At 39.0% G+C, this 9,692-nt stretch overlaps 1 pseudogene; it reads right to left on the minus strand.

Annotated features, from left to right (window-relative positions):
- LOC110544071 (cellular tumor antigen p53-like) overlaps window positions 1–9,076 on the minus strand; it is an 89,071-nt pseudogene extending 79,995 nt beyond the window's left edge.
- Window positions 9,077–9,692: the final 616 nt, after the last annotated feature.

A 9,692-nucleotide genomic window follows, 5' to 3' on the forward strand; every position in this document is an offset into this window, starting at 1 on the left:
GAGAAAAGGGTTGGAAAAATGTTTTTCAAGCAAATGGAGCCAGAAAAAAGCTGGGGAACTTATCCTAATATCTAATAAAATAGACTTTCAACCAAAATTAATCAAAAAAGATGATGAGGAAAACTTTATTCTTATCAAAGGAAAATTCTACCAGGAAGACATCACTATTTTGAACATGTACGCCAAAAATACAAGAGAACCTAAATTTCTAAATGAAACATAGTATTAAAGCTGAAGACACACATTGATCCCAACAACTTAAAAGTGGGAGATTTCCACATTCCACTCTCACCAAGTAACAGATCATTCAGACAGAGCTAAATAGGGAAATAAGGGCACTTACATAGGCCCTAAATCAAATGGACCTAATAGATGTCTACAAAACTTTTCACCCAAATTCACAACAGTATATCTTCTTTTCAGCAACCAAGGGAACCTTCTCCAATATAGAAAATATAGTTGGTCACAAAGCAAGCCTCAGCAGATAAAAAAAGATTGAATTAATCCCTTGTATCCTATCTGACCACCATGGTATAAAGCTGGACCTCAACAACAACAGAAATAGCAAAAAGCCTCCACATACATGGAAACTGAACAAATTGCTACTCAATGACAACTGGGTTACGAAAGAAATAAAGAAAGGATTGAGATACTTCCTAAAATTAAATGAAAATGAGGGCACAATAAACCCAAACCTATGGGACACAATGAAAGCAGTGTTTAGAGGAAAGTTCACAGCACTAAGTGTCTTGAAGAAGAAATTTGAAACATAGCATACAAACAACTTAATAGCTCACCTGAAATCTCTACAAAAAAAAGAAGTAGACAAACAGAAGAGGTGTAGATGGCTGGAAATAATCAATAGCTTAGAAACAAATAAAACAATTCAAAGAGTCAATGAAACCAAGAGCTGGTTCTTTGTGTAAATTAATATGATAGACAAGCCCTTAGCCAAACTAACTAAAAAGTAGAGAGAAACTGTCCAAATCAGCAAAATCAGAAATGAAAAGGGGGACATAAAAACAGACACTGAGGAAATCCAAACAATCAATAAGTCTTAATACAGAAGCATATAAACCACAAAATTTGAAAATATGAATGAAATGGACAAATTTCTTGATAGATTCCACTTACCAAAATTAAATCAAGATCAGGTAGAAAGTTTGTATAGTCCTATATCCCCCAAGAAAATAGGAGGAGTGAGTCATCAAAATGCTCCCTTCCAAAAAAGCCCAGGGCCAGATGGTTTCAGTGCAGAATTCTACCAGACCTTCAGAGAAGAGCTAACTCCAATTTTCTTCAAACTATTCTACAAAGTGGAAACAGAAGGAGCATTACCGAACTCATTCTATGAAGCCATAGTCACCTTGATACATACATCATACAAAGACCAAACAAAAAAAAAAAGAGTATTTCAGACCTATCACTCGCATGAACATTGCCACAAAAATACTCAATAAAATAATTTTAAACTGAATCCAAGAACACATAAAAGATATCATCCACCATGACCAAGTAAGCTACATCCCAGGCATGCAAGGGAGGTCAGTATACGAAAATCCATCAATGAGATCCACCATATAAACAACCTGAAAGAGAAAAAATACATTATCATTTCTTTAGAGGCTGAAAAAGCATTTGACAAAATCCAACACCCATTTATGTTTAAAGTCATGGAGAGATAAGGGATAAAAGACACATACCTAAACATAGTAAAGAGCAAGCCTATAGCTAACCTCAAACTCAATAGAGTGAAACTTAAATCAATCCCACTGAAATCAGGGATAAGGAAAGGCTGCCCACTCTCTCCATATCTCTTCAACATAGCACTTGAAGTCCTAGCTAGAGCAATAAGACAGATAAAGAAGATCAGGGGGATACAAATCAAAAAGAAAGAAGTCAAATTATCACTACTTACAGATGATATGATAGTACACATGAGCCACCCAAAATTTCAAATAGAAAACTCTAAACACCATCAAAGTTGCTGAATACAAAATCAACTAATAAAATAATCAGAAGCCCTCCTGTATACCAAGGAAAAAAGGGGCCTCAAAAGAAACTAGGGGAAACAAGAGCCCTCACAGTAGCCACTAATCACATAAAATACCCTTGTGTGACACCAAACAAGCAAGTGAAAGCTCTATTTGGAAAAAAAAAACACACACACACACAAAAAACTTCATGTCTCTGAAGAAAGAAATTGAAGAAGATATCAGAAGATGGAAAGATCTCCTGTGTTATGGAGCAGTAGGATTAACATAATGAAAATGGCCATTCTGTAAAAAACAATCTACAAATTCAATGCAATTCCCATCAAAATACCAACACATTTTTTATAGACCTTGAAAGAACAATTCTCAAATTCATATGGAAAATAACAACGGAATTTCCAAATAAAACTTGTACAACAACAGATCTTCAGGAGGTAGTTCCATCCCTGTTCTCAAGCTGTACTGCACAGTGATAGTAATAAAAACTGCATGGTGTTGGCATAGAGACAGAATGGTAGATCAATGGAACATAATAGACAACCCAGAAATAAACCCACACACCTATAGATACTTGATTTTTGACAAAGTAGCCAAAATCATTCAATGAAAAAAAAGACAGCATCTTCAACAACTGGTGCTAGATGTCTACATGCAGAAAAATGAAAATAGATCCGTATTTATCACCCTGCAAAAAACTAAAGTCTAAGTGGATCTCAATATAAAACCTGACAAACTAAATAGGTTAGAAGAAAAAATGGGGAAGAACCTAGAACTCATTGGTACTGGAGCCTACTTCCTGAACCGAACAGCAAGAGCACAGGCTATAAGATCAGCAGTCAATAAATGGAACCTCATGAAACTGAAAAGTTTCTGTAAAGCAAAAGACACTGTTTTCAGAACAAAACGACTGCCTAGAAACTTGTTAAGGATCTTCACCAACCAACCCTATATCTGGCAGAGGGCTAATATCCAGAATATAAAAGAACTAAAGAAGTTAAAAAGCAACAAATCAAGTAATCCACTTAAAAAGCTGGGTATGGAGCAAAATAGAGAATTCTCTGTAGAGGAATACATAATAGCAGAGAAACAGTTAAAGAAATATTCACCATCCTTAGTCATCAGTGAGATGCAAATCAAAATGACCCTGAGATTTCACCTTATGCCCATCAGAATGGGTAAGATCAAAACCTCAAGTGACAACACATGCTGGAAAGGTTGTAGAGAAAGGGGAATCCTCCTCTATTGCCAGTTGGAATGTGAACTTGTACATCCACTTTGGAAATCAATCTGGAACTTTCTCACTACAATTAGGAATAGTGCTTCCTTAACATCCAACTATACTACTCCTAGGCATATATACAAAATATGCACAAGTACACAGCAAGGATATTTATTCAACCATTGTTTGTAGCAGCTTTACTTGTGATAGTCAGAACCTAGAAGCAACCCTGATGTCCCTCATGGAGGAATGAATACAGAAATTGTAGTATATTTGCACAATGGAATGCTTTTCAGCAAATAAAAACAAGGAAATCATGAAATCTGCAGGCAAATGGTGGGATCTAGAAAAGATTATCCTGAATGAGGTATCCCAGAAGCAGAAAGACACACACAGTATATACTCACTTATAAGTGGAAGTTAGACCTATATGATAGGATAAACATACTTAAATCTCTACACCTAAATAAGCTAAACACAAAGGAGAACCTGGGGAAAGATGATCAATCCTTACTTAGAAAGACAAATGGGACGGACATTGGAAGTAGGAGAAAACAAGAAATAGGACTATAGCTTCTCAGAGATGGCCTCTGAAAGACTCTACCTAGCAGAGTGTCAAAGCAGATTCTGAGATTCATAACCAAACCTTGGGAAGAGTGCAGGGAATCATATGCAAGAAGGAGGAGTTAGGAAGACCTGGAGAGGACAGGAACACCACAAGGACCAAATGTATCTGAGCACAAAGAACTTTCCTGAGACTGATATTCGTACCAAGGCCCATGCATGGATATACCCTAGAACCCCTGCTCAGACTTTATCCATGGCAGCTCAGTATCAAAGTGGGTACCCTAGTAAGGAGAACAGGGACTGTCTCTGACATGACTCATTGGCTGGCTCTTTGACCTCCCCATGCCCGTGGAAGGAGCAGCCTAGCTAGGGCACAGAGGAGGACATGGCAGCCAGTGCTAACGAGACCTGATAAGTTAGGATCAGATGGAAGGGGAGGAGGACATCCCCTATCAGTGGACTTAGACAGGGGCACAGAGAAGAAGAGGGAGGGAGGGAGGGATTGGGATGGAATGAGAGAGGGGGCTAAAGCTGGGATCCAAATTAAATAAAGTGAAATTAATAGAAAAATAAAAATTAATAAAAACAATAAAAAGAAAATAAATCTGTTAGTGAAACAATAAGAAAAAAATATCTTAACATGATAAGATATAATTACCTAAACCCTAAGGCCAGATGTCCAGAATTATGCAAAATATGTGAACAATAGAAACCTTGGGTTTCATTTTTTATTTTTCTTAATTACACTTTATTCACTTTGTATCCCCCCATAAGCCCTTCCCTCCTCCCCTACCAGTCAGACCGTCCCTCCCCCTTCTTCACTCATGCTCCTCCCCAAGTCCACTGATAAGGGAGGTCTTCTTCTCCTTCCTTCTGAACTTAGTCTATCAGATCTCATCAGGAGTTGCTGCATTGTCATCTTCTGTGGCATGGTAAGGCTGCTCCCCACTCAGGGGGAGGTGATCAAAGAGCATGCCAATCAGATTATGTCAGAGGCAGTCCCACTACCCATTACTTTGTAACCTACTTAGACAATAAACTGCCATGGGCTACATCTGTGCAGGGATTCTAGGTAATCTCTATGCCTGGTTCTTGGTTGTTGTATGAGTCTCTGGAAAGACCCCTGTGTTCAAATTTTCTGGTTCTGTTGTTCTCCTTGTGGGGTTCCTGTCCTCTCCAGATCTTGATCTTACTCTTCCCCACCTCTAACATAAGATTGCATGCACTCTGCCCAACAATTGGCCATGAGTCTCAGGATCTGCTTTGATAGTCTGAAGGGCAGAGCCTTTCAGAGGCCCTCCATGGCAGGTTTCTAGCTTGTTTCCTGTTTTCTTCTTCTGATGTGATTCCTCTTTGTCTTTCAGGATGGGGATTGTGCATTTTAGTCAGGGTCTTCTCTCTTGATTAGTTTCTTTAGATATACAGATTTTAGTAGGTTTATCATATATTACGTGACTATATGAGTGAGTATATACCCTGTGCATCCCTCTGCTTCTGGCATAGCTCACTCAGGATTATCTTTTCCAGATCCCAACACTTACCTGCAAATTTCATGATTTCCTTGTTTTTTTATTGCTGAGTAATATTCCATTGTGTAGATATACCACAATTTGTGCATCCATTCCTCCACTGAGGGGCATCTGGGCTGTTTCCAGCTTGTGGCTATTACAAATAAGGATGCTACAAACATGGTTGAGCAAATGTCCTCATTGTGTACCTGAGCCTCTTTTGGATATATGCCTAGGACTGGTATGGCTGGATCTTGAGGAAGCGCTATTCCTAGTTGTCTGAGAAAGCACCAGATTGATTTCCACAGTATTTGTACAAGAGTTACATTTCCAACAGCAGTGGAGGAGGGTTCCCTTTTCTTCACAGCCTCTCCAGCATGTGTTGTCACTGGAGTTTTTCATCTTGGCCATTCTGATGGGTGTAAGGTGAACTCTCAGGGTAGTTTTGATTTGCATTTCCCTGATGGCTAATGAGGTTGAGCATTTCTTTAAGTGCTTATCTGCCATCTATATTACTCTACATAGGATTCTCTGTTTAGCTCAGTTCCCCATTTTATAATTGGTTTACTTGGGTTCTTGCTTTTCAGCTTCTTTAGTTCTTTATATATACTGGATATTAGCCCTCTGTCAGAAAAAGGGTTGTTGAAGATTCTTTCCCAATCTGTAGGCAGATGTTTTGTTTTGATGACTGTGTCCTTTGCTTTACAGAAGCTTTTCAGCATCATGAGGTCCCATTTATTGATTGTTGCTCTTAGAGTCTGTGCTGTTGGTGTCCTGTTCAGGAAGTAGTCTCCTGTACCAATGAGTTCAAGGGTATTCCCCACTTTTTCTTCTAACCGATTTTATGTGTCTGGTTTTATGCTGAGGGCTTTGATCCACTTGGACTTTAGTTTTGTGCAGGGTGATAAGTATGGATCCATTTGCATTTTTCTACATGTAGACATCCAGTAAGACCAGCACCATTTATTGAAGATGTTATCTTTTTTCCATTGTATGGTTTTGGCATCTTTGTCAAGATCAGGTATCCATAAGTGTGTGGGTTTAATTTTGGGTCTTCTGTTTGGTTCCATTAATCTACTATTCTGTTTCTATGCCAGTACCATGCAGTTTTTATTACTGTTGCTCTACAATACAGCTTAAGATCAGCGATGGTGATACTTCCAGAAGATCTTTTATTATAGAGGATTGTTTTAGCAATCCTGGGTTTCTTATTGTTCCATATGAAGGTAAGAATTTTAATTTCCAGGTCTGTAAAGAATTGTGTTAGTAATTTGATGGGAATTGCATTGAATCTGTAGATTGCTTTTGGAAAGATAGCCATTTTTATTATGTTAATCTTGCCAAGCCATGAGCATGGGAGATCTTCCCATCTTCTGATATCTTCTTTTAATTCTTTCTTCAGAGACTTAATTTTTTTTTCATACAACTCTTTGACTTGCTTGGTTAGGGCTACACCAAGGTACTGTATGTCCTTTGTGGCTATTGTGAAGGGTGTTGTTTTCCTAATTACTTTCTTAACCCTTTTGTCTTTTGTATACAGTACAGTTACTGATTTTTTTGAATTAATTTTGTATCCGGCCATTTTGCTGAGGGCTTTATTAGCTATAGGTGTTCCCTGCGAGAATTTTTGGGGTCTCTTGGGTATACTATCATATCATCTGCAAATAGTGATAGTTTGACTCCTTCCTTTCAAATTTGTGTCCCCTTGATCTCTGTCATCTGTCTTATTGTTCTAGCAAGGACTTCTAGAATCATGTTGAAGAGACATGGAGAGAGTGGGCAACATTGCCTTGTCCCTGATTTCAGTGGGATTTCTTTAAGTTTCTCTCTGTTTGGCTTGATGTTGGCTATAAGCTTGCTGTATATTGCCTTTACTATGTTTAGATATGTGCCTGTATCCCTGATCTTTACAAGACTTTAAACATGAATGGTTGTTGGATTTTGTCAAATGCTTTTTCAGGATCTAAGGAGATTATCATGTGTTTTTTTTTTTTTTCCTTTCAGTTTGTTAATATGGTGGATCACATTGATGGATTTCCATATATTGAACCACCCCTGCATACTTGGGATGAAGCCTGATTGGTCATCGTGGATGATATCTTTGATGTGATCTTGTATTATTGTATTCAGTTTTCAAGTATTTTTTTGTTGAGTATTTTTGCATCAATGTTCATAAGGGAGATTGGCCTGAAATTCTCCTTCTTTGTTGGGTCTTTATGAGGTTTAGTTACCAAGGTGACTGTGACTTCATAGAATGAGTTTGGTAGTGTTCCTTCTGTTTCTATTTTGTGGAATAATTTGAAGAGAACTGGAGTTAGCTCTTCTTTGAAGGTCTGGTAGAATTCTGTGCTGAAACCATCTGGTCCTGGGCTTTTTTTGGATGCGAGACTTTTGATGACTGCTTCTGTTTCCTTGGGGGATATAGGACTATTTAGTTGATTTACCTGTTCTTAATTCAATTAAGTGGAATCAATCAAGAAAATTGTCCATTTCATTTAGATTTTCAAATTTTGTGACATATAGACGTTTGAAGTAAGTCCTAATGAGTGTTTGGATTTCCTTACTGTCTGTAGTTATGTCTCCCTGTTCACTTCTGATTCTGTTGATTTGGATGGTGTCTCTCTGCCTTTTTGTTAGCTTGGTTAAGGGTTTGTCTATCTTGTTGATTTTCTCAAAGAACCAGCTCTTGGTTTCATTGATTATTTGGATTGTTTTATTTGTTTCTAATTGATTGATTTCAGCCCTGAGTTTGATTATTTCTAGCCATTTACTCCTTTTTGGTGTGTCTGATTCTTTTTTTTTTTTCCCTAGGGTTTTCACGTGAGCCATTAAGTTGTTTGAATGAGCTGTCTTGAATTTCTTCTTGAAGGCACTTAGTGCTATCATCTTTCCTCTTTGCACTGCTTTCATTGTGTCCCACAAGTTTGGGCATGTTGTTCCTTCATTTTCATTGAATTCTAGGAAGACATTAATTTCTTTCTTCATTTCTTTCCTGACCCAGCTCTCATTTAGTAGCAAGTTGTTAAGTTTCCATGTGTGTGTAGGCTTTTTGCTATTTCTCTTGTTATTGAGGTCCACCTTTATTCATGGTGATCAGACAGGATACAAGAGATTATTTCAATCTTCTTATATCTGTTGAGGTTTGTCTTGTGACCCACTATATGGTTTATTTTTGAGAAGGTTCCATGAGGTGCTGAGAAGAAGGTAAATTCTTTTGTGTTTGGGTGTAGGGTTCTGTAAATGTCTGTTATGTCCATTTGATCCATGTCCTGTGTTAGAGCCATTGTTTCTTTGCTAGTGGGAAGGAATCCAAGATGGTGGTGATTAGCATGCACTATTTTTGAGAGGCAAAGGATCTGAATATCCAAAATTGGTGAGTGGAGGGGCAATCTAACCCAGAATTTAGATGTTTTGGCTATCAGAAAGAGAGGGGACACCACAGAACTGGAGAACACTTATAGATTCAGATCAGGCGTGGACTTCTGGGAACAGAGAAGGGCACTTCCCTTGTTTGGGCCTCCCTTCTCCACGGGGGTGGGGACACACAGCACCAGTGAGCTGAACAAAAAACTCACTGTCTGGGAACCAAAACAGCAGAGGCAGGGCTTCTATTTCCTCAGTAGCTACAGGCAGGTGTACCTGCCTGCCTGAACTGCAGGAGCTCTCACTCCACCCAGCACTCACCCCTCGGAGCTCTCCTCTGTGGAACTCTTGCCTTTGGAGCACACCCCAGCCAAGTGCCCGCCACAGAGTCCCAAATCCACAGTATAAAACTTCCTGGGTCTCATGACTGTTAGCAGCAGTACTGACTCCACAGGGCCTCCCAGCCAGTGACTGTATGGACCATCCAACCTCTCAGTGACAGCCAGACAGCTGAAGAGCCACCAAAGTCCAGCATATCTACTAAAACACCCGGGTATAGCAGGTGTTGGGGCCACCTAGGTCTGTGGACCTCTTTAATGGCTCCCCAGGACCTACTAACAAGCACCTGGACAACCCAGTTCTGCAGCTTCATCTGGACTCCTTAACACAACAGCACAACGTCTGCGGCACCACTGAGCTGACTAAGCTCAACCTACCATATTATTAAACCTTAAATCACACATCGATCCCAGTACCTTAGTAATGGGAGACTTCAACACCCCAATCTCACCAAGGGACAGATCAACTAGATAGAAACCAAATAGGGAAATAAAGGCACTTACAGAGACCTGATTCAAATGGACCTAATACATATCTACAGAACTTTTCACCCAAACTCAAAAGAGTATACTTTCTTTTCAGCACCTCATGGAAACCTCTTCAAAATAGACCATATAGTTGGTCACAAAGCAAGCCTCAACAGATACAAGAAGAGTGAAAAAATCCGTTGTATTTTATCTGACCACAATGGACTATAGATGG

Source organism: Meriones unguiculatus, chromosome X (assembly GCF_030254825.1).
Source record: "Meriones unguiculatus strain TT.TT164.6M chromosome X, Bangor_MerUng_6.1, whole genome shotgun sequence".
Lineage (NCBI taxonomy): Eukaryota > Metazoa > Chordata > Mammalia > Rodentia > Muridae > Meriones > Meriones unguiculatus.